Raw genomic sequence first — 21,589 nt, forward strand, 5'->3', positions numbered from 1 at the left:
CCTCTCCTCCATTTGTGCCGAGCACTCTCCCTCCCTCTTGTTGCCGAGAGCAACAACTCTCCCCCTTCTTTCTTTCTTTTTGTTGCCGAGCAACACAAGAGGAAGAAGCCTCCTCTTCTTCCTCCTCCTCTCCACCAAAAGACCTAGCCACTTCTTCCTCCATTGGTGCCGAGCAAAGCAAGCAAGGAAGAAAGGTCCACAAGCAAGTTCTCAACTCTAGGAAACTTAAGCAAAGAAGGTAAGCTTCCCCTCACCTGCGGTACAAGGCTTTCATGTGATTTTCGGATTCTTTTTCTATGCCTTGAAAGAAAGTTTTCCCCTATGTTTGTATACATATATGATGCATGATCAGAGGTGTATGTAACCCTAGAATTTCAATCAAAAATATTGTAAATAGGTTAGGAAAATTATTGTCTAACCAAACTAGTGCAAGTTTTCTATGAAATGCTAAGGACCTTCCTATGGTTTTCTTGCTTGGAAGTTGATTGGAACCAAAAGAACCCCACTCTCATGTTTCGGCCAAGAAAGAATTTAGGGTTAGGAGGACCTTGAATTTAAAATAACTATGCTTATATGACATGATATAAAGTTCTTAAGAGTTGTATACTTGTATGTTGAAAGAAACTCATGAACCTTACTCTTAATATTTCAGCCATGGTAAGGTGATAGTTTAGAGAAGCTTAAACAAAATTCTAATATGCTCAATGACCTCTGTGATATTATGTTATGAAAGATGATTAATGCTCTCATGTTTAATTGGAATGTAGAAAATTAGTTACATGATTTATGACATGTAAGATCACAAGAGTCCTAGCTTGTTTATGATCCAACCTTGTGTATGATGTTCTTAGTAAATCTTGCTATGAAATTTACTTAGGTTTCCCATGCTTTAGGCCACTTAAAGGAAGTTTATATTCTATGAATTTCGGCCAAGTAAGGTTTGAAGGACCTAGAGGCCTTGGAAATGAAACCTAAGGGGTTAAAAGTACTTCTTATGAAAACTTGATAATGTGTGAATGTGATACATGTTTGTATGACCTAAATGAATCATTATGTGTTCGGCCATGAAGGGATAGATGCCCTAGAAACCCTAGAACAAAAATTAAATATGTCTATGCCATGCTGTATGAAAATGATATGATAATAAGTTGGAATGCATGATTGCTTTAGTTACGAAATGATATGCATAATGAAGTTATATTATGAAATATGCCATGATGTGTTATAGCATAGAAAATGCTATACATAATGAAAAGAAATGAAGTTATGTTATGATATGTGATAGCATAGGAAATGCTATACATAATGAAAAGAAATGAAAAAGAATAAATGCATGAAAGATGGTTAAGGACATGATATGATAGTTATGCATGATAAGTTATTTTTATGGTTTGTACCAAGGGTGGGCTCCATCCGGGGTCGATGGAGTAAGACTCGGGCCTCGTCAGTAATGGGCCTTTGAGTGCCCTAGGTCGATGGAGTAAGACTCGGGCCTAGTATGTATGCATGGTAGGGCTCAAGACTTGCTACCTTGGACCTACGCATTAAGTATGTGGTACAAACTGGGATCCCAAATGATGATGATATTAATTTCAAGTACTATTAAGTATAAGTTTTCAAATTCACGATGCATTGCCTACATTCATATGTGCTTGAATTATATGATGATATGATATAATGTCATGTGATATTATGATATGAATATGATGCCCTTGTATGCCTCATGCTTGTGATTTATTCGTTTTATGATATGATATTCATGCTTCTATGAAATGATATGTGAATAAGAAATATGCATGATATGTTTGAATAGAATGATATGTTATGTTATGATTAGTTGAGACGATGATATGTTGATCCATTCTTGATATACGATGATTCTCGGTTTTAGTGAGTAGGAAAGGAACTTACTGAGCCATGAGTGCTCATAGCTTACTTTCCTTGTACCGCAGATAAAAGAGAAAGCTGGATGTACAACGGAGCAGCAGGAGGAGCAGATAGTGATGTGTGTGGTGGTGGCTCGGCAAGAACGATTCGGACAAATTAATATTTTTAGTTATAAGTTCAATATATGCACATTTGAACAAATTAGAATATGTGATATTATGCTTAATAAATTAAATTCTTTAAAGTTTTTATTCTTCCGCTGTTATAACTAAAGCATGTACGTAAGTAGTATAAGATCGTAGCGCCGCCCTTGGGTAAGAAGGGTGGGCGTTACAACTTCTCCTCGCCAGATCCACACAGCAACAGACAGTCCACTAGGGTTTTTGATAATTAAAAACTAAAGAAAGACATCAGTATAATGAACCTGGGAGTCGCGGTCGTGCTCAGCCCAGCAATCATCTGCAAATCATCCATGGATTAGAAATTACAAATAATTAAAAGGAAGTTAAACAACTGGCGAGAGACTAACCGATGTTGGCGAGAGCCCGGATGCAGTTATAGAGCTGAGGAGGAAGGCCACAGGGAAGGGGGATTGGCCGAGGAAGCTCCAGCCCCGCGTCAGCCCGATCCGCGGCGACATGGAGCCCCCAAAACCCCTAGAGCGCATCCCTAAAAGGAGGATGCGGAGGATTAGGGTTCGCGAGGAGAAGCCCAAAAGAAAGCGGGCTAAGAAAGTCCGCCAGAATTTTGGTTCATAGACACCGGGTTTTAAAAACCGCGGCTAAAATCGATGTCTATTAATGAAAAAAAGGCACTCATAGACATCGGCTAAAAAAACCGATGTCTATGAGCGAAAATCTGCGCTCATAGACATCGGTTTTTGGAAAAACCGATGTAAAATACTCAAAGACATCGATTTTTGCTTAAAATCGTTGTTGTTCCACCGATGTCTATGAGGGGTTTTGTTTTATGCATGCACATTTACATACTTTGAGCATGCTTGATCTATGCACTTTTATAGCTTTCCTTTCCTTAGCATATTTACTCTTTTGGTCTTGAGATATGCTTTTTGTGCATTTACACTGCGCAGTGGCGAAATTGGTGAAGATGTACCCGGCAAGCTTGGAAGGAATTGAAGGAGAGAGTGTGTCATACACACACTGCAGGAGTTTTAATAGAGGGAAGAGAGGACATGCGTCAGAATCTCAGTACTTGCCGTGTGAAGGAAATAGAGCAGATGCCGTCTAGTTCATAGATCTGCATGTCGAGCCGAGGCTGGTGGTCCAGTGGTGCAATTTGCAGAAGGGGGGCCTGTGGATCTACAGTGCTTGGTTGCTTTAAAGAGAAGAGAGCTAGGTCGTGTGAGTCACACGGTTGTGTTTGGAAGAGAAGGAAGAGGACATGGCCGTGTGAATCTCACACGGGGTCGTGTAGCGCCCGATTTCCTCCTCTATTTAAACCCTCCTTCATGAATTGAAAGGGATCTCTCCCCTTTGGGAGAAGGCAAGATTTGGTGGTTTCCTCCCATTCTTGGGAGGATTTCTGCGATTCGAGGGGAGTTCTTGACGATTTCGACTCCGGAGCGAGGATTGGATCCGAAGACAGATAAGTTTTCTCTTTCCCCCTTTTCTTGGTTTCTTGGATCGGGGATTTAAGAATGCTTGTAATCTTTATTTCTTCGGGTATTCTTCCTCGATTCATGGAGTAGATCTTGTATTCTAGGATTAAGGGAGTATTTGTATGATGGATTGATGTAATCTCTTATGGATTTGCCATTTTCTTGTTTCAATGACATTGTCTTGCTTGCATCAATTAGATCTTGAATGATTAATGGTGATTTGTGCTTAATTCTCATTCTTGATTGATTGTTTGGATTTCTTGTGGACTTTGTAAAGATAAACTCTCACTCGATCATCCCACGTGACAGGTGCAAGCCCGTGTAAGGACGTTTGAGTGATAATCTTGAAGAGGAAATAGGAATATTCAAGAGAGTAGGATGGATCTTATGATTAGTTTCTTGTATCTTGATAGATTAATAAGTTGTGGGCTTCTATGTTGATATCCGAAGAAGGCATAGTAATAGGTGTGCTTCTGTGTAAGGACAACGTAGGTTCATGTCTAATTGATCATATTTAGATACATTTCTCAGTCCTTAGCCGGTTATCTATTGCAAGAGAGAACCGACAACTTTCTACAAGTGTTTGGCAATTGAGGGATAAGAATTGGTGAACCATTTACATTCAAGAAATCTTACAAAGAAACTGAAACTCCTAGAATCTCCCTTTATCATAACCCAAAACACTAAACTCTTGTTTGTTGATCTTTAATATTAGATTTGTTTACCTTCACTTTGCATTTGAAACAATTGGATAGTTGTTTAGCTAATTCGCATTGAGACATTTCTAGTGCTTATTCCAGTCCCTGTGGATACGATAATCTTTTATATTACTTGCGGTGACATAACAAGTTTTTTGCCGTTGCCGGGGACTGCGCTATAACATTAGGAATTATCAATTGAGTTAGACTAAACATAACATTTGTTTCTTTCTTTTCATTAATCATTAGATTTCTGTTTTTACTTTCTTGTATAACTTTTACTTCTTGTTAATTCTTTTTGTACAAATTCAATTCTACATTTTTTATTCTTTTTTTTCTTTTTTCTTTTTCTGTTGAATTGTCATTTGCTATCTTGTTCTTGTGTATGCGAAGATCTAACTTTGCAGGGGAATTCTTTCCTTTTGACCCTGAGATTGATAGAACTTTCCATAAAAGAAGAATTCTGCAAAGGCAAATAGAAGAACAAGAATATCTAAACATGGTGTGCAAGTCACTAGGAGATTATGGAGCTCCGAAGTCTGTAAAACAAATGGGAGCAATTGTTTACCCTAACATACAAGCAAGAAATTTTATACTCAAACCATCTTTTGTTTCCATGGTTCAGAAAACTCAGTTTGGAGGATTGGAGATTGAGAACCCTTATTCCCATTTGATGGAGTTTTATAGATATTGTTATACTTTGAAATATGAAGAAGTTTCATCTGATATTGTTTAGCTGCTTGCTTTTCCTTTTAGTCTGAAGGATGCTGCAAAAAGATGGTATAATTCTCTAAAGTCTCAAAGTATCAAAACATGGGATGAGTTAGAGCAAAAATTCCTTGACCAATATTTCCCTCCAAGGAAAACTACTTATTTGAGAAGTCAAATTTTAAATTTTAAGCAATTGGATGGAGAAAAATTATACCAAGCCTGGGAAAGATACTCTTCTTTTTTGCAGTTATGTCCACATCATGGAATTGAGAAATGGTTAATTATGCATTTTTTCTATGATGGGCTTTCTTTCTCAAATAAGAATCAACAGGATTTAGCATCTGGAGGATCATTTTTGAAAAAAAGTTTAGAAGAAACTTTTGAGATAGTTGGCAGAATTACGCAAAATTCCAATGATTGGGCAGAGCAAGATAGCTCATTCTTAACAATGAATATCATTAGAGAAAAGGATGATGTTGAAAAAGGGCTTATCTTGAATCAAAACGATTTCCAAACATTATTTCCTTGGTGCTGTGAATCATTATCAAAAATGTTTGGTGAAAAAGCATTTTCAACAGAAAAGGGGGTATGTCTTGGTGATCATAAGGAGGATGATCTGTCTTTAGATATTGAAGATTTTTTAGAAGAAAGCTTGGATAAGGAGGAGACTATGTTGATAGAACAAGAGCCAGTTTTACCAGAAATAGTACCACCTCAACTTGAACTTAAACCATTACCACCAAATCTTAAGTATGAATTTCTTGGGCCGAATTCTACTTATCCAGTTATAATTAATGCTCAGTTAAATGAGTTTGAAACAAAGAGACTGTTGGATGAGATAAGGTTGCATAGAATGGCCATTGGATATACAATTGATGATATAAAAGGGATTAGTCCATCTCTCTGTATGCATAGAATTTTACTTGAAGAGAGTTACAAGAACTCAATTGAGCATCAAAGGAGACTAAATCCAAATTTAAAAGAGGTAGTAAAGAAGGAAGTGATTAAACTTCTTGATGCAGGGATTATTTACCCAATTTCGGATAGTGAATGGGTGAGTCCAGTCCACGTGGTTCCAAAGAAAGGAGGAATGACTGTTATCAAGAATGAAGAAGATAAGCTAATTTTAACACGAACAGTGACGGGGTGGCGAATGTGCATTGATTATCGGAAGTTGAATAAAGAAACAAGGAAAGATCATTTCCCTTTACCATTTATTGATGAAATGCTTGAAAGATTAGCTAAACATTCCTACTTTTGTTACTTGGACGGATATTCTGGATTTTTTCAAATTCCAATTCATCCTCAAGACCAGGAGAAGACTACTTTTACTTGTCCTTATGGTACCTTTGCTTATCGTCGGATGCCATTTGGGCTTTGTAATGCTCCAGCCACTTTTCATGATGGCAATTTTTTCAGATTTAATAGAAAAAATTATGGAGGTTTTCATGGATGACTTCTCAGTTTATGGAAATGACTTTGATTCTTGTTTGTCAAATCTTTCTACTGTTCTAAAAAGGTGTGAAGATATAAACCTAGTGTTGAACTGGGAAAAATATCACTTTATGGTTAAGGAAGGAATAGTTTTGGGGCATAAAATTTCAGAGCATGGTATTGAGGTAGATCAAGCAAAAGTGGAAGTAATAGACAAATTACCCCCACCCATCAATGTAAAAGGAGTTAGGAGTTTTTTAGGACATGCTGGTTTCTATAGACGTTTTATTAAGGACTTTTCAAAGATTTCCAAGCCATTAACTAATCTGTTGATTAAAGATGTTGAGTTTTGTTTTGATAGCGAATGTATTGAAGCCTTCAATAAAATCAAGAGTGTTCTTACAATAGCTCCAGTCATTCAAGCACCTGATTGGGATCTTCCTTTTGAAATAATGTGTGATGCTAGTGATTTTGCTGTAGGAGCAGTTTTGGGACAACGAAGAAATAAGATTTTACATGCGATCCATTATGCAAGTAAAACACTTGATGCAGCCCAAGTAAACTATTCTACTACAGAAAAAGAATTATTGGCAGTGGTATTTGCTATTGATAAATTTAGATCCTATCTAGTAGGATCAAGAGTAATAGTATATACTGATCATGCAGCTATTCGGTATCTACTTGGAAAGAAAGACGCTAAACCTAGGTTAATCAGGTGGATTTTACTTTTGCAAGAGTTCAACCTTGAGATTAGGGATAAGAAAGGAGCTGAAAATGTAGTAGCGGATCATTTGTTTAGAATATCTCAAAAGTCAGAAAATGAGGTGGATTTTGATTTACCTATTGATGACATATTCCCGGATGAACACTTATTAGCTTTATCAAGTGTGAAAACTCCTTGGTACGCAGATTTTGTGAATTTCCTTGCTAGTGGAGTGTTACCTCCGGATTTTTCTCATCAATAAAGGAAAAAGTTTTTTTTAGAAGTTAAGAATTATGTTTGGGATGAACCTCTCCTATATAAGAAGTGCAATGATGTGATTTATCGAAGATGTATACCTGAAGAAGAAGTTAGAGATATCTTGTTTCATTGCCATTCTTCGTCCTATGGAGGACATTTGGGTAGTTCAAAAATGATTACGAAAATTCTTCAAGCAGGATTTTATTGGCCAACCTTATTCAGGGATGCTAAGTTGTTTGTTCAGTCTTGTGATCAATGTCAGAGAACTGGGAATATAACTAAAAGAAATGAAACGATGTTAAATTACATTCTTGAGGTTGAGTTATTTGATGTTTGGGGAATTGATTTCATGGGACCTTTCCCTCTTTCATATGGGAATAGGTATATTCTTGTGGCAGTAGATTATGTGTCCAAATCTACGTGCGATGCGAAAACAGTTATCAAATTATTTAGGAGTATTATCTTTCCAAGATTTGGGGTGCCAAAGGCAGTCATTAGTGATGGAGGATCACATTTTATAGAGAAACAGTTTGAAAACTTACTTAGAAGATATGGAGTGAAGCATAAAGTAGCAACACCTTATCATCCTCAAACTAATGGGCAAGCTGAGATATCTAACCGGGAAATTAAGTCCATATTGGAAAAGACTGTATCCACTTCAAGAAAGGATTGGGCATTGAAATTAGATGATGCTTTATGGGCATATCGAACTGCTTATAAAACTCCTATTGGGATGACCCCATTTCGATTAATTTATGGTAAGCCTTGCCATCTTCTAGTTGAACTAGAACATAAGGCTTATTGGGCAATTGCAAATTTGAATATGGATTTAAAGGAAGCAGGGGAGAAAAGGAAGCTTCAGTTGAACGAACTTGATGAATTAAGGATGGATGCATATGAGCATGCTAAATCTTACAAAGAAAGGACGAAGAAATGGCACGATCAGCACATTCTTCGTAAAGACTTTAATGTAGGAGATTTGGTTTTGTTATTCAATTCAAAATTAAAACTTTTTCCTGGGAAGCTTAAGTCAAGGTGGACGGGTCCATATGAGGTAAAGAAGGTTTATCCTTTTGGAGCTATAGATATTTGGAACAAAGATTTTGGGATAATTAAGGTAAATGGTCAACGTTTGAAAAAATATATTCATGGTACGAAAATAGAAGAGGTACAAAGGTTGTATTTTTCTGAACCTCGCCCTCCAGATTGAATTCTTTTAGCTAGTATAAATTCATTTTGTTGGTTTTTACTTGTTTTTGATTTTGTTTTCAGGTTAGGTGCAAAACAGAGGCCGGCCGTGTGCTATACACGGCCAGGCAAAGGTTGCAGAGAAGGGAAGTGTTTGGGACGTGTCATCTAGACACGGCCGTGTAAGATATCCCGAGGAGAAAAAGGTCTAGGCCGTGTCCCAGACACGGTCGTGCGAAGAATCCAGAGAAGGAAGAGGTTTAGGCCGTGTCCCAGACACGGCCCGTGCGATGAGAAATGAATATGGCCGTGTGATATCACACGGCCTGATCCACATCTTTTTAGGGAATTAGGGCACGGGGTGTGGGCGGCACACGGCCGTGTACCGCCGCTCGTTCCTCTTTCCTATTTTCCCATTTCTAAAGGTTTAAACTACTTCTTCTAATTTTTCTTTCTCATTCTTCTTAAGGAGATTTGATTTTCTTCCATGGAAAACGTGATTGAGGAGATTTCGGCCATCAGAAAAGGGAAGGAGAAGGTGGTTGCAAGAAAGGAGAGGAATGTTTGCTTTAAAGGTATTTCTAATGACTTTGGTATTGTTTTCTCTAGTGATAAGCAACGGTATAGATATTCTTCTTTATGTAAACGACCTCTTTTAGGCACTAGGTTTCTTGATGTTGAAACTTTAGAAACTTTGGGCTTTAAGGATGATTTAGTTTGGTTATTTGAAAGGATAGGATGGAGTGGTTTAGTGAACATAAAATATCCTACTTATCCTAGAATTGTTTTTGAATTTTTAAGCTCAATAGAGGTTGATAATGTTCAAGGTGGGGGGAAGGTTAAATTTTGTTTGTTTAATGAAAGTCATGAATGGACGTTGGGAGATTTTAATACTTGTTATGAATTGCCAAAGAATGATGTGTGTGTGATTTTTCCCCAATTTGTGAATTCACATTTTTGGCGACAAATTTCTGAACAACCGCTATTTGATCCTCATAATTATAGAGTTTTTCAAATTATCAATCCTATTTTTAAATATGCTTACTTATTCATGAAAAACACTATATTTGGAAGGGAGGACAAAGAGGAATCAGTAAGACTTATAAATTTGTATTGTTTGTAGGCAATGGTCGAAAATGTTCAAATTAATTCTGGTTATTTCTTTCTTAAACATTTGGCAAAATTAGGGAAATCGAATTCTACCACACCTATTATTTTGGGGGGATTACTTACTCAATTGGCCTTAGTATTAGGATTCGATTTGAGTGAATTAGAGGTGGTGGAGAGTTCTTGTACATTGGATTTGAATTCATGTTTAGCAATGAAAATGATTAAGCATGAAGAGCATGGATTTAGTTTATTCATTAAAAATGGTTTCCCTTTAAAATTGCCCAATCATGATTTCACTACAATTCATAATAAAGAGAATTGGTGTTTAAAGTTAGCTAGGCAACAATCTAGAGCTTTGTCATCTTTTACTCCAAGAAATGTTTCTAAGGGTAACCAAGAGATTCATAGTTTTTGTAACGACCCGCCTTCTACTACTAGGCTGTAAGGTCGAATCGCTACAGTTATGCTGTGCTATACTGTACGGAAAGCTGGGCTAATTAAAATTTTGCTAACTATTATCCTTTAAAAAAACTAATCTGAATGTTCTAGGTGTACCTAGGAGTTGTACACATGCTAGGGGAGGGAAACTGAACATCCCAACTGAGCTAGGGACTAGAAACTAACCTTCCCAACTACCTACAAACCTGCCGATCGATCCACATATCGATCGAAGCTGGGGAGCGTTCTGTTCCCAACTGGATCGGTCGGCAGACCGATCGCGCTGGATCGGTCGGCTGACCGATCCAGGAGGATACAGTAGCGTACTGCATCCGTCTGGATCGGTCGGCTGACCGATCCAGTGGCACTACTCTGGCCTTGATCGGTCTGGAGACCGATCAGAGTTCTGATTTCACCAGAGAACTCTGATTTCAGCACTTTGGCGTGCCAAAGCATCACACAACAATTCTAAAATCCATAAAATATATTCTAGTGGCATAAAACTAGCATTCTACTGAATATAAACCATGGCCTACTAGTTCATAGTATTTAACAATTAAAAGTGCGTAAAAATAGAAATGTTAAAAGTTCCATTGTTTAAGCTTGCTAATCCCCTAAGGATCTTTTATTCCAGTTCCTGCCACACACACCATCCTTGCATTGAACTCCAGCTTCCACTACTAGTCCATCTTTCCCTTGCCTTTATCTGCAGTATAAGGAAAAACAGTATCTATAAGCTTTCGCTTAGTAAGAAATCATCTACCTCACAAAAATCATGCAACGATGCAAACATGCTTTTAAATCATGCTGTTTGAAAACATACTGAATATGCAAGCATGGCATGGCATGGTATCATACAAAACATGGCATAACATAAGCTGCACATAAAATGACACTGATCATAACATGTCAAGAACTATATATGAAGCTATCATATTTAACAACTGGAATAAGCTGAGTTGACACAAAAGTGAGCTAAGGTGAAGCTGAGCTAATACTGAATTCCATTTTGATTTTTAAACTGATTTGGAAAACTATAAAACATAATAGATAAAAATACTAAACATGTTGTTGTAGGGCCCTGGCAACTGTACTTACTGTGCGCACATCCCTAACTAGACCCGGGATTGCAAGTTCCGAATCTAGTAACCCAGTGGATATCTAATCCAGTACAGTGCCGCTGCTGAAAGTAAAATACTGAAATGCTAATTAATTGAATCTAGGTTATTTGAACCTAGAACTAGGTTGTCTGAACCTAGAGGCGACTGTGGGAGCCCACCCATTAGACATCTAGTCACCTAAAGCTGAAATAAAACTGATATGCTGGTTTAAATGCTTCTAAGCATTTAACTATACTGTTAAAACTGTCTAATGTTGCGCTAAACGTTTTATCGAACACCTAATGTGCTCTAACTCTCCGCTCTAATAGGGGGACTACCTCTAGGCACCCGACGACGTCTAGAACCTCTATCTGAAGAGGAAAAACGCGTCCGGCCCATCCAGAGATACTCAACTAACCCCTAAATCTGCGAAGAGAATTAAATACACTCTAGATATCGATAAAAATCTACATATAACTAAATTATAAGCATGCAATCAAACGAGAGCTACTTATACTGCAGGTGAGGGGGTTCTTACCTCCGGTTCGTAATTTCTTACGATTCTATTCGCTAGAATTCCGGTGGAGTCGACTTCTCGACGATCCGCTCACGTCTTCGCGTTCCTCTCGCGGAGAAGAACCTTTTTCGTGTTGGAGTCGTCGCCGGAAGATGATCCGATGGTCCTTGGGCTTGGGCGCCGAGAGAGGAGGAGGAGGAGGTGTGGGCGGCGGTGAAGTTTTGGAAGAGGAATAGGTCACGGTGAAAATAAAACCAAATCACTCTTCACCCTATTAATCTTCCTATTTAAATTAAGTGATTAATTCGGCCAACCCAACTATAAATATACGTGATTCCCTTTTCTTTCAGCATGGCCCTGCTGGGTTCAACCGGTTACTAACCTTATCCCTAAACCATAGGTCTCGGGTTCGATTCCCGCCTAAGCTATTTTACGGTTCCAATTATTTTTGCTACTTCCGCTACTCGGAAAATTCCGGAAAAATATCTAAAAATTCCAGAAAAATCATAGAATATTTCTAAAAATAATTTGAGAATTTTCCGGCATTACAACTCCCCATACCTTATAAAAAGTTTGTCCTCGAACTTAGAATAATTCTGGGTACTTCTGTCTCATGCTGGCTTCTGTCTCCCAAGTTGCCTCTTCTGCTGTGTGACTGTGCCAAATAACTTTGACTAATGGTACTTCCTTGTTCCGCAATTTCTTAACTGCTCGGTCTATTATATGAATAGGCCGACTATCATAGCTGAGGTCTTCGCGACTGGGGCTCAATCACCTGGGTGGCATCTGGGGTATGCTTCTTCAGCATAGAGACATGAAATACGTTGTGGACAGCTGACATTTCCTGGGGTAGCTCTAGCTCATATGCTACCCTACCCACTCTTCTGCTGATAAGGTATGGTCCCACATATCTGGGAGCTAGCTTGCCCTTCTTCCCAAAACGCATGACTCCCTTCATGGGAGCTACTCTGAGGAAAATCCCCAATCGAAAACTCTAGGGTCTGGTGTATCATCATAGCTCTTGGTGCTGTCTCTATCCTCTGGCGAATCGGTTGTATGGGCTGTGGTATCGCTACTAGATCTCAAGCTCTAGTTCCTTCCGCTCACCACTCTCATACCAGCAGATTGGAGATCTACACCTCCGCCCATAGAGAGCCTCGTAAGGTGCCATGCCGATAGTGGCTCGATAGCTGTTGTATGCTAGACTCGGATATTTGCACCAACTTCCTTTGAAATCTAGGGCACATGCTCGGAGCATATCTTCGAGTACCGATTTACTCTACTGTCTCTGTCTGAGGATGGAATGTTCGTTGAACTCCGTGCTAATCTCTGACTGTACACACTCCCAGAAGTGTGATGTAAATCTGCTGTCTCTGTCTGAAATGATGGTTCGTGGGACTCCATGTAGTCTGACGATCTCCTGGAGATACAACTGAGCTAGCTTCTCCATGGAGTAGGATATCTTGATAGCTAAAAAGTGGGCTGATTTAGTCAACCTGTCGACTATTACCCAGATGGCATCAAAATCATTCATGGTTCTGGGTAGTCCCACTATGAAATGGAATCTGTATAGGCTGCAGAACTCCTGGTCGCTGATGTTCTGCCTTGACCCTCTGACAGGTGAGGCAGATGCTAACATATCTGGCGATGTCTCGCTTCATCCCGGACCACCAAAAATGTTTCTTCAGGTCTTGATACATTTTGGTGGAACCTGGATGCATCGCATAGGGAGTCTTGTGAGCCTCATCTAAAATCTGTCTCCGTAGCTCCTCCTGATCTGGAACACAGAGTCTGTCACCAAAATACAACACCCCGCTATCGGACACTCTGAATTCTCTACTCTCTGTTTCTGCTAGCCCTTGCTTGATTTTCTGAATTTCAGGGTCCTGTTCCTGAGTTGACTGAATATCACCAAACAAGGTAGACTCTAAGGTCATAGTAGAGAGCTGTCCCACGATGAACTCGAGACCGAAATCTACGATCTCCTTTTGTAGGGGCGGTGACATGGCTGTAAGAGATAATAAGGTAGCACTGAATTTTCTGCTAAGTGCATCTGCTACCTTATTGGCTTTCCCTGGATGGTAGAGGATGTCCACATCATAGTCCTTGACCAGCTCAAGCCACCTGCGCTGTCGCATGTTCAGACTCTGATGATCTGTATACACTCTGCACTGAGCTCCATATAGGTAATGTCTCCAAATTTTGAGAGCGAACACTACTGCTGCCAACTCAAGGTCATGAGTAGGGTAATTCTTCTCATAATCCTTGAGTTGTCTGGAGGCATAGGCGATCACCTTGCCATTTTGCATCAGTACTGCTCCTAGTCCCAACTTAGAGGCATCACTATAGATGTCAAAGCTGCTGGTGTCGTCTGGTAGAGCCAAAATGGGAGCACTGGTCAATCTCCTTTTTAGCTCGCTGAAATTTTCTGTTCTTTCTGGTAAGAGCTGTCAGTGGGGAGGCTACCCTGGAGAAGTCCTCTACAAACTTCCTGTAATATCCTGCTAATCCCAGAAAGCTCCTGATCTCGCTGACGTTCTTAGGTCTCTTCCAGTTACTTACTGCTACTATCTTACTGGGATCTACCATAATACCATCTTTTGAGATGATGTGACCCAGGAAGGACACCTGATCTAGCCAAAATTCACATTTCGTGAACTTGGCGTATAGCTGGTTCTGCTGAAGGGTCTGCAATACTATTTTCAGGTGCTCTGAGTATTCTTCCTGAGTTCCTGAGTAGATAAGAATGTCATCGATAAACACAATAACAAACTTATCTAAATACTCCCTGAATACTCTGTTCATGAGATCCATGAATGTAGCTGGAGCATTTGTCATGCCAAAAGGCATGACTACGAACTCGTAATGTCCGTATTTGGTCCTGATAATCCATTTGTCATTCATCAAAATATGAGTTAGATCATTAGTGCTAACTGCACCAACACGTGCGTAGCGCCTCCGAGGGATGAGAAGATGGGGAGGAAGACTCCTTGAGGAGAAGGTCGGAGTTGGGTTTGGGTGAGCTCAACTCTGGGCTGCTGGAAGATCACCCAAGAGACCGAACACAAGTCAACTGTTGAGTTGATTGTGGCTAGGCGCTCGGAGTCCAGGCGCCCAGATCCCTTCAAGCCACATGAGGCAACCGTTGCGATAAAGAGGATTAGCAGGTGCCTGAGGACCGATAAACGCTTATCAAGAAGTTGTTGCGTAGTGGATCGAGGCGACCACTTGTTGGTGCCCAGACTAGGCACAGGTGCTCGAGAGCTACAACATCGGTAAAAGACTATTTCGACCAGCGGGCTATAAATAGTGCCCTGGTCCTCATAGTTCAATACAATACACTTTGTAATCTTTCCAGTTTCGAACTTCTGTACTCTTAATATTGTAAGAGGCTTCTCCACCTTCAACAAAGGAGATCTTTGTACTGGAACTTTAATTGCCTTAGATTAGCAACCTCCCCACTTGTAAACCAAGTAAACTCAAAGTCTTCTCTTACTTTTATTTATGTTTATTTTGATTAACTAATGTGTGTTTATCTTTGCTAAGAATGATAACAAAATAAAATTTTAATTCTAATTGCAAGGGTATTCACCCCCTCTCTAGACAACAACATGGGATCAACAGTCTTATCTTTAGATATTCTTATTCTGTAGTGTACACACGTGTATGGTATGTACTATAAGAGTTGATATGCTGATTTTGCATATAATGTAGTGTGCACACGTGCATGATGTGTACTATAGGAGTTATCATATTGATTACTTGTATGTTGTAGTCGTACACATGTGTTTAGTGTGTATTATAGGAGTTATTCTTTTGACTGCTTATACTCTGTAGTGTACACACGAGTGTGGTGTGTACTATACGTGTTACTATTACTATACATGATGTTTAGTAGACACCTATTGGATCTTTTTATACATATAGATATATGTGATTGATAAATCATGTTTCTGAATATACTTATATTGATTGTGTTGTTGCATTGATGATGACTATATATGTATCATGATTATGTATATCATGTACATCATTGCACAATATGCATACTGACAATTAAGTCTCCCTCTATGGTTTAAAGAGGTGTTAGACATATTCGCTGCCCACTCAGCCACTCAGAGGTAGTGGTAGCTAGAGTTGTGTGCAGCTTGTCCTGTCATATCACTCGGCTATTCAGAGTAATGGTAGCTGGAGTTATGTAGACAATGACTCCTTGTTATGTAGCTAGATAGCTACTCTACATCCTGCTCATCTTAGTCACATTGATGTAATGGTAGCTGGAGACACGAGCAGTTGTCACAGTCCTGCCCACTTGGCAACATTGATGTAGTGGTATCTTAGAGTGGAGAGTAGGAGTGATGCATATATGTTCATATGCATATGCTGTGTGGTGCATCTTTTGGAGATATATTTGCATATGCTTGTAATATATTGCATTTGTTTAGGATATAATTGTTGCACATGGTTGCCATGATTCATACATGTTCATTTGTTATACATGTATATGCTATCGTATATTGCTCAGGTGTTACGAGCAGATCTGATGTTATTGATTAATTACTAATCATTATACCTTATGAGTTAGTTCAAATTGGATATGTGAATTCATTATGTCATTTATGATTATGTGCATAAATCCTACTTATAAGACTGTATACCTTTGATCTCCATAATCTTATTTTGACCAAGAACTATCACTGTCTATTACTCGTTGAGGCATTTGGACTCACCACCCCTATGTGTGTTTTATGCTTCTTAGGGAATATGTAGATGATGCTTTATCACTTAGAGTAACCAAACTATCGGTCCCATGTCATATCCGGGGCTTGATAATTTATTAGTATCAGAGCCATAGGTTGTGAAGCCTAATTTTTATGTTTCTGATTTCATGATTTATTTTCTCGATGTGACTTTTGAGTTTAGGATTTGGCAACTACAAAACATTGATGTATGTAGTTTGCATACGCATTTATGCATACTTATCGCACATTCACAATGTTCTACGCATTTGTACTTCCTCTCATCATTAATGCAGCATAATTCCTCTTTTGGTTCGAAGATATGATCTTGTGTATTTTATTATAATAGGAACACCTTTGGAGCGGAAACATGCAAAGAAACAACTTACAAAAAAAAAGAGTAGAGCAAGGTCGTGCCAAGAGTGTTTCTTCACCTAAAGGCAACAAGAAGTTAGCCATGCAGATCAAACAGCAGTCAACCCCACTCTGGTCGTGTGAATTTACATGGTCGTGTGTGTGTGTGGGGGGGGGGTCCAGAGCTCAACTCAATTGAGGTCATGGCAATCAGCATAGTTGTGCTAATCGACACGGCCATGCCAATCAATACTGCCATACCTCACCTCTAGAGACCGACCTCACCAGGGTTGTGTGGAATCCACATAGCCGTGCACTAGGATTTTAAGGCCAACAGGCTTTGGCTGTGCCGATTGGCACGACCATGGCACGACCCATGGCGGGGGTCATGCTAGCGTATATAAGGGGTCTTCTTCCCCATTTAAAGGGGGAGTTTTCCCCCATTGGGGGAAGACGATCAAGGCTCAGATTTGGTGTTCCAAAGATCTTGAATCGATGATCCAAAGCTAGAATCCAGCTCTTCATCTCTCCATTAGCAAGGATTGCTCAGGAAATCACTTGTTGGTATTCACTAAGTCTCTTCTTGACTTCTCTCTCGATTTGAATGTTAAGGCTTGCTATCTTTGTCTTTGGATTTAATTTTCTTCTTGTTATGGAGTAGATTTCTTGCTCTGAGGATTAACGAGTAATTTTAATGAGGATTTGATGTAAACTCTTGAACTATATCAATGCCCTATTCAAGTGATGTTCTTATTATTTGTTTTTGTTAAATCTAATATGAATGTGTGGAATTGTGCTTAATGATCATGTTAGCTTTGATGGATGTGGTAGATTGTTAACTTAGTATGGATTGATCTCTACATTATATGATTTGGAGGGGGGGGAGGGTTCCTAGTGACAAGGATACTCTCTTAATCGGACATCTGGGGGTAGATCTTGATGAAGGGGATAATTTCCCCACAAGGGAGATTGTAACTACACGTAATGGTTTTTTATCTAATCTTGTGCTCATAGGTGACTTATGTCATTTAGGAATGTATGGCCGAGGGGTCTTAGTGGCAGGGATACCCTCTTAATCGGACTTTCTAGATTACCATTCTCATTTAGGATTGGATGATAATAGGGAAAGCACTCTGACACTTAGCCGCGGATTAGTGTTGATACTTCGGTTAGGCTTCCTACATGTATCAGAATTGATGATAGGAAATCAATAAATCCAAGCACATTAAGTCTCATTACTTTAAAACTGAAACTCCTAAAACATTTCGCTAAACAAGACTTCCTCACTTTTATATTCAGTTTATTTTACTTTGTCTTTATACTTACTTTTGTGTAAAAATATCTCTTCAAGAATTCGTTAGTTTAGCTAATTCAAAGTGTGAGTCCTTGGTTGTTCTAATCCCTATGGGATCAATATTTTATTACTGATGATGTAGTTTTGCACTTACGGCTTTGTAATAAATTTTTGGCGTCGTTGCTAGACATTGGCATAGCACTTATTGATTTTCAATTTGAGTTGTTGTAAACTCTATTTTTTTTTTCTAGTTTACTTACACATACTTTGCATACATCTTGAATTTTGTTTATTGATTTCTACATTTCGTTGTCTTTATTTCTACACATTTATTTCTGCATTTCATTTTTGTAATTTCATATTTTATTTTTCAATTTTCAAATTTCTATTTTTATAGTTTACTTTCTCTATTTTTAAATTTTTTGCATTTATATTTATCGGACTTAATTATTTAGTGTTGCTCTTGTATGCATAGAATTAATATTGCAAGAAATTTATATCTTATTGATCTTGAGATTGATAGGACATTTCACAAAAGAAAGAACCTACAAAAGCAACAAGCAGAGAAATTACATTCAGAAATGGCAAATATACCTCTCAAGATTATGTAGCACCTTATGCACGTGGCTTGAGGTCTATCATCACGAGACCAACCATTGAAGCTAATCACATTGAAATAAAGCCTGCGGTTATAACTATGGTGTAGCAACATTAATTATAGGGAGGACCCCACGAAGATCCGAATCGACACCTTTAGGTCTTCTATGAGATTTGGAGGACCATAAAGATAAAGTAAGTCCCTGCAGAAGTCGTGAGATTAATTCTATTTGGTTTTTCTTTGAGGGATCGAGCAAAAATGTGGCTTACATCCTTACCCGCCAATAGTATCACATCTTGGAAGTAATGTGAGCAATAATTCCTTGATATGTTCTATCCTCCTAGTAAGACTGCTCATATGAGAAATTTTATAGCAAACTTCAGATAATTAGATTCAGAATCATTATTTGAAGCATGAGATAAATTCAAAAATATGCTCAGACAATGTCCACATCATGGACTCGAGATGTGATTAGTTCTACACACTATTTATAACGACATCAACTATCATACAAAGGTGTCTCTTGATTCTGCAGCTAGAGGGGTACTTATGAATAAAAGTCTTGATGATGTAGAAGATATTATTGAGAGTGTAGCTCAGAACCATCATCAATAGGCAACTGAAAGATGTGGAGGCTCCTTCTCTAGAAACCCTTCAAGGGATCAAGAAAATTTGATGTGGATGCAATCACTCTTATGTCTACAAAGTTGTGGATGCCTTGACTAAAAAATGCAAGCATATGGGTATCGGCATAGTTAATGCAATCGTATGTGTGTGTGAATCTTGTGGAAGCACAAACCATACTCAAGAAACTTGCCCTTTCGGAGCTATTTATGCACAAATAGACCAACTTGAGCAATGTGATGCAATAGTCAGTTAGAATCAAAGATAGAACAATTTGTATTCCAACACATACAACCTTGGTGGAAGAATCATCTAAATTTTTCTTATTGAAACAATCAAGATCAAGGACCATCTTCAGGGGCAAAGCCAAGTTACCAACCTAGACAATAGAGCTATCAAAATAATAGTCACAAGGCTATCAACTATCCTGGATAGAAAAATGCTTGAGGAAATTCTTAATGAGCAAAAGGAAATGAAGAATGAATTCAAGTAAATGAGTCAAAGGATAGACAATGTGGAGAAACATCAAAAACTCCAAGATAGTCAAATTGCTCAGATAGCCTCATCTACTGCAAGAGCACCAGGTACATTTTCAGGGAGAACGGATGTGAATCTTATTGAGCATTGTAATAGAATTGAGCTAAGGAGTGGATGGACCTTGGGAGATCCCTAAGTGACTGCTCAAAGTCATGGAACTCAAAATAATGGAGAGCTCTCTCCTTCTCTACCAAATGATGAAGACACTAAAGAAGAGGAGGAGAGTATCACAAAGGTTGAAGAGTCTTCTCCACCTATTATTCAAACACAAGCAATTTCATTCCCTTAGAGATTGGTCAACTTAAAAAGGGATGAAGAGTTTGACAAATTCTTAGAGAAAGTTAAAGACTATGCATTGAGGTTCCACTCATTGATGCACTACAAGAAATGCCTAAATTTGCCAAATTTCTTAAAAAATAATGTCAAACAAGAGAAGGAAAGGAGGCTACAAAATGGTAGCATTGACAGAGGAGAGTAGTGCTTTGCTACTAGATGCTATACCTCCAAAACTCCAAGATCCAGGAAGTTTCTCCATCCTTTGCAAGATAGGGACTACTTTAATTAAAAGAGCTTTTGTGATTTAGGGACAAGTGTTAGCCTCATGTCTTACTCAATTTATAATAAGTTAGGCCTTAAAGATATTAAACTCACTACCATAGCACTACAAGTAGTTGATCATTCATGCAGATATCCAATGAGGATAATTGAAGATGGTTGATAAAGGTGAGCGGTAGTTTTGTGCTCACCGATTTTGTGGTACTTGACATGGAGGAGGACCACAAAATCTAAATCATTCTTGGAAGGCCCTTCCTTGCTACAGCTAGAGCCATAATTGATATGAAAAACCATAAGTTGGACCTAGTTATCGGCATTCTTTCGATTTATCTAAGTCTCCTAACCATGTTGCTTTTCTATTGAATGATTGATTGCAAAACACTTGAAGAGTACCACATTGATGAGCGGATGTTTCATCCACATGGGAGGCCACCGGATGCAGGATTAAGCCCGACAAATAATGGGAGAAGACCTCCCATTGAAAATGAAAAGTATCTTTGTCTGGAAGATGAAGGATGAAGCTGAATCATCCATAATCAGGGGAGAAACTATTCCTTTGATATGTAAGGGAGCTCATATGGGTTACTTCTTGGGAGGTAACCCAATGGTTCTTTAGTTTAGTTTGTGTGATTTATTCTTTCTTTGTTTAGATAATAATGTTATTTTCATTTCTATTCTTTTGCAGGTTCGTAGGGACCTTCATGAAAATGTCGCGCACTTACCTTGGGCATGGAGGCATTTCGATGACCAATAAGGAGGTAATGTTTCAATAAAACACACCCACACACCCTGGTCGTATCTTTTGACATGGACATGTGACCCAGGCTAAGTTGAATAAGTTCAGGCCATGCCTAATTGGCATGGCCATGTGAAGTCTGTGGAGCGAAACAAGGGTATGGCTGTGTCTTTTGACATGGCCGTGTGAGGTCACCAGATACCAATCCTAGTGTGCCTGTGTCTTTTGACATGGTCGTGTCAAGCTAGCCGAGGTGAACAAGGTTTGGTCGTGTCATGGGAAATAATTGAATAATAAAGTTCAATATAGTCATTCCTCATAGGCACGCCCGTGCCCTTACTGCAGAGCCAAATGTGGTTCAGCCCGTGTCTTTAAGACACGGTCGTAGGAGGCCCACACCCCCCCCCCCCCACCCACACACACACCCCTCTCTTTTTCTTTAATGCCTTCTTCTCCAAGCCTCTTTATCTTCTCTACCTCCATGAAATAA

The 21,589-nt window shown here is 38.9% G+C and overlaps 1 non-coding gene across 1 annotated transcript; it reads right to left on the bottom strand.

Moving 5' to 3' along the window:
• Window positions 1-19,001: 19,001 nt before the first annotated feature.
• LOC122033208 lies at window positions 19,002-19,108 on the bottom strand. The gene has a single exon (XR_006126448.1). It is a non-coding gene; the product is annotated as a small nucleolar RNA R71 (small nucleolar RNA).
• Window positions 19,109-21,589: the final 2,481 nt, after the last annotated feature.

The sequence above is a fragment of the Zingiber officinale genome, chromosome 11A (genome assembly GCF_018446385.1).
Source record: "Zingiber officinale cultivar Zhangliang chromosome 11A, Zo_v1.1, whole genome shotgun sequence".
Lineage (NCBI taxonomy): Eukaryota > Viridiplantae > Streptophyta > Magnoliopsida > Zingiberales > Zingiberaceae > Zingiber > Zingiber officinale.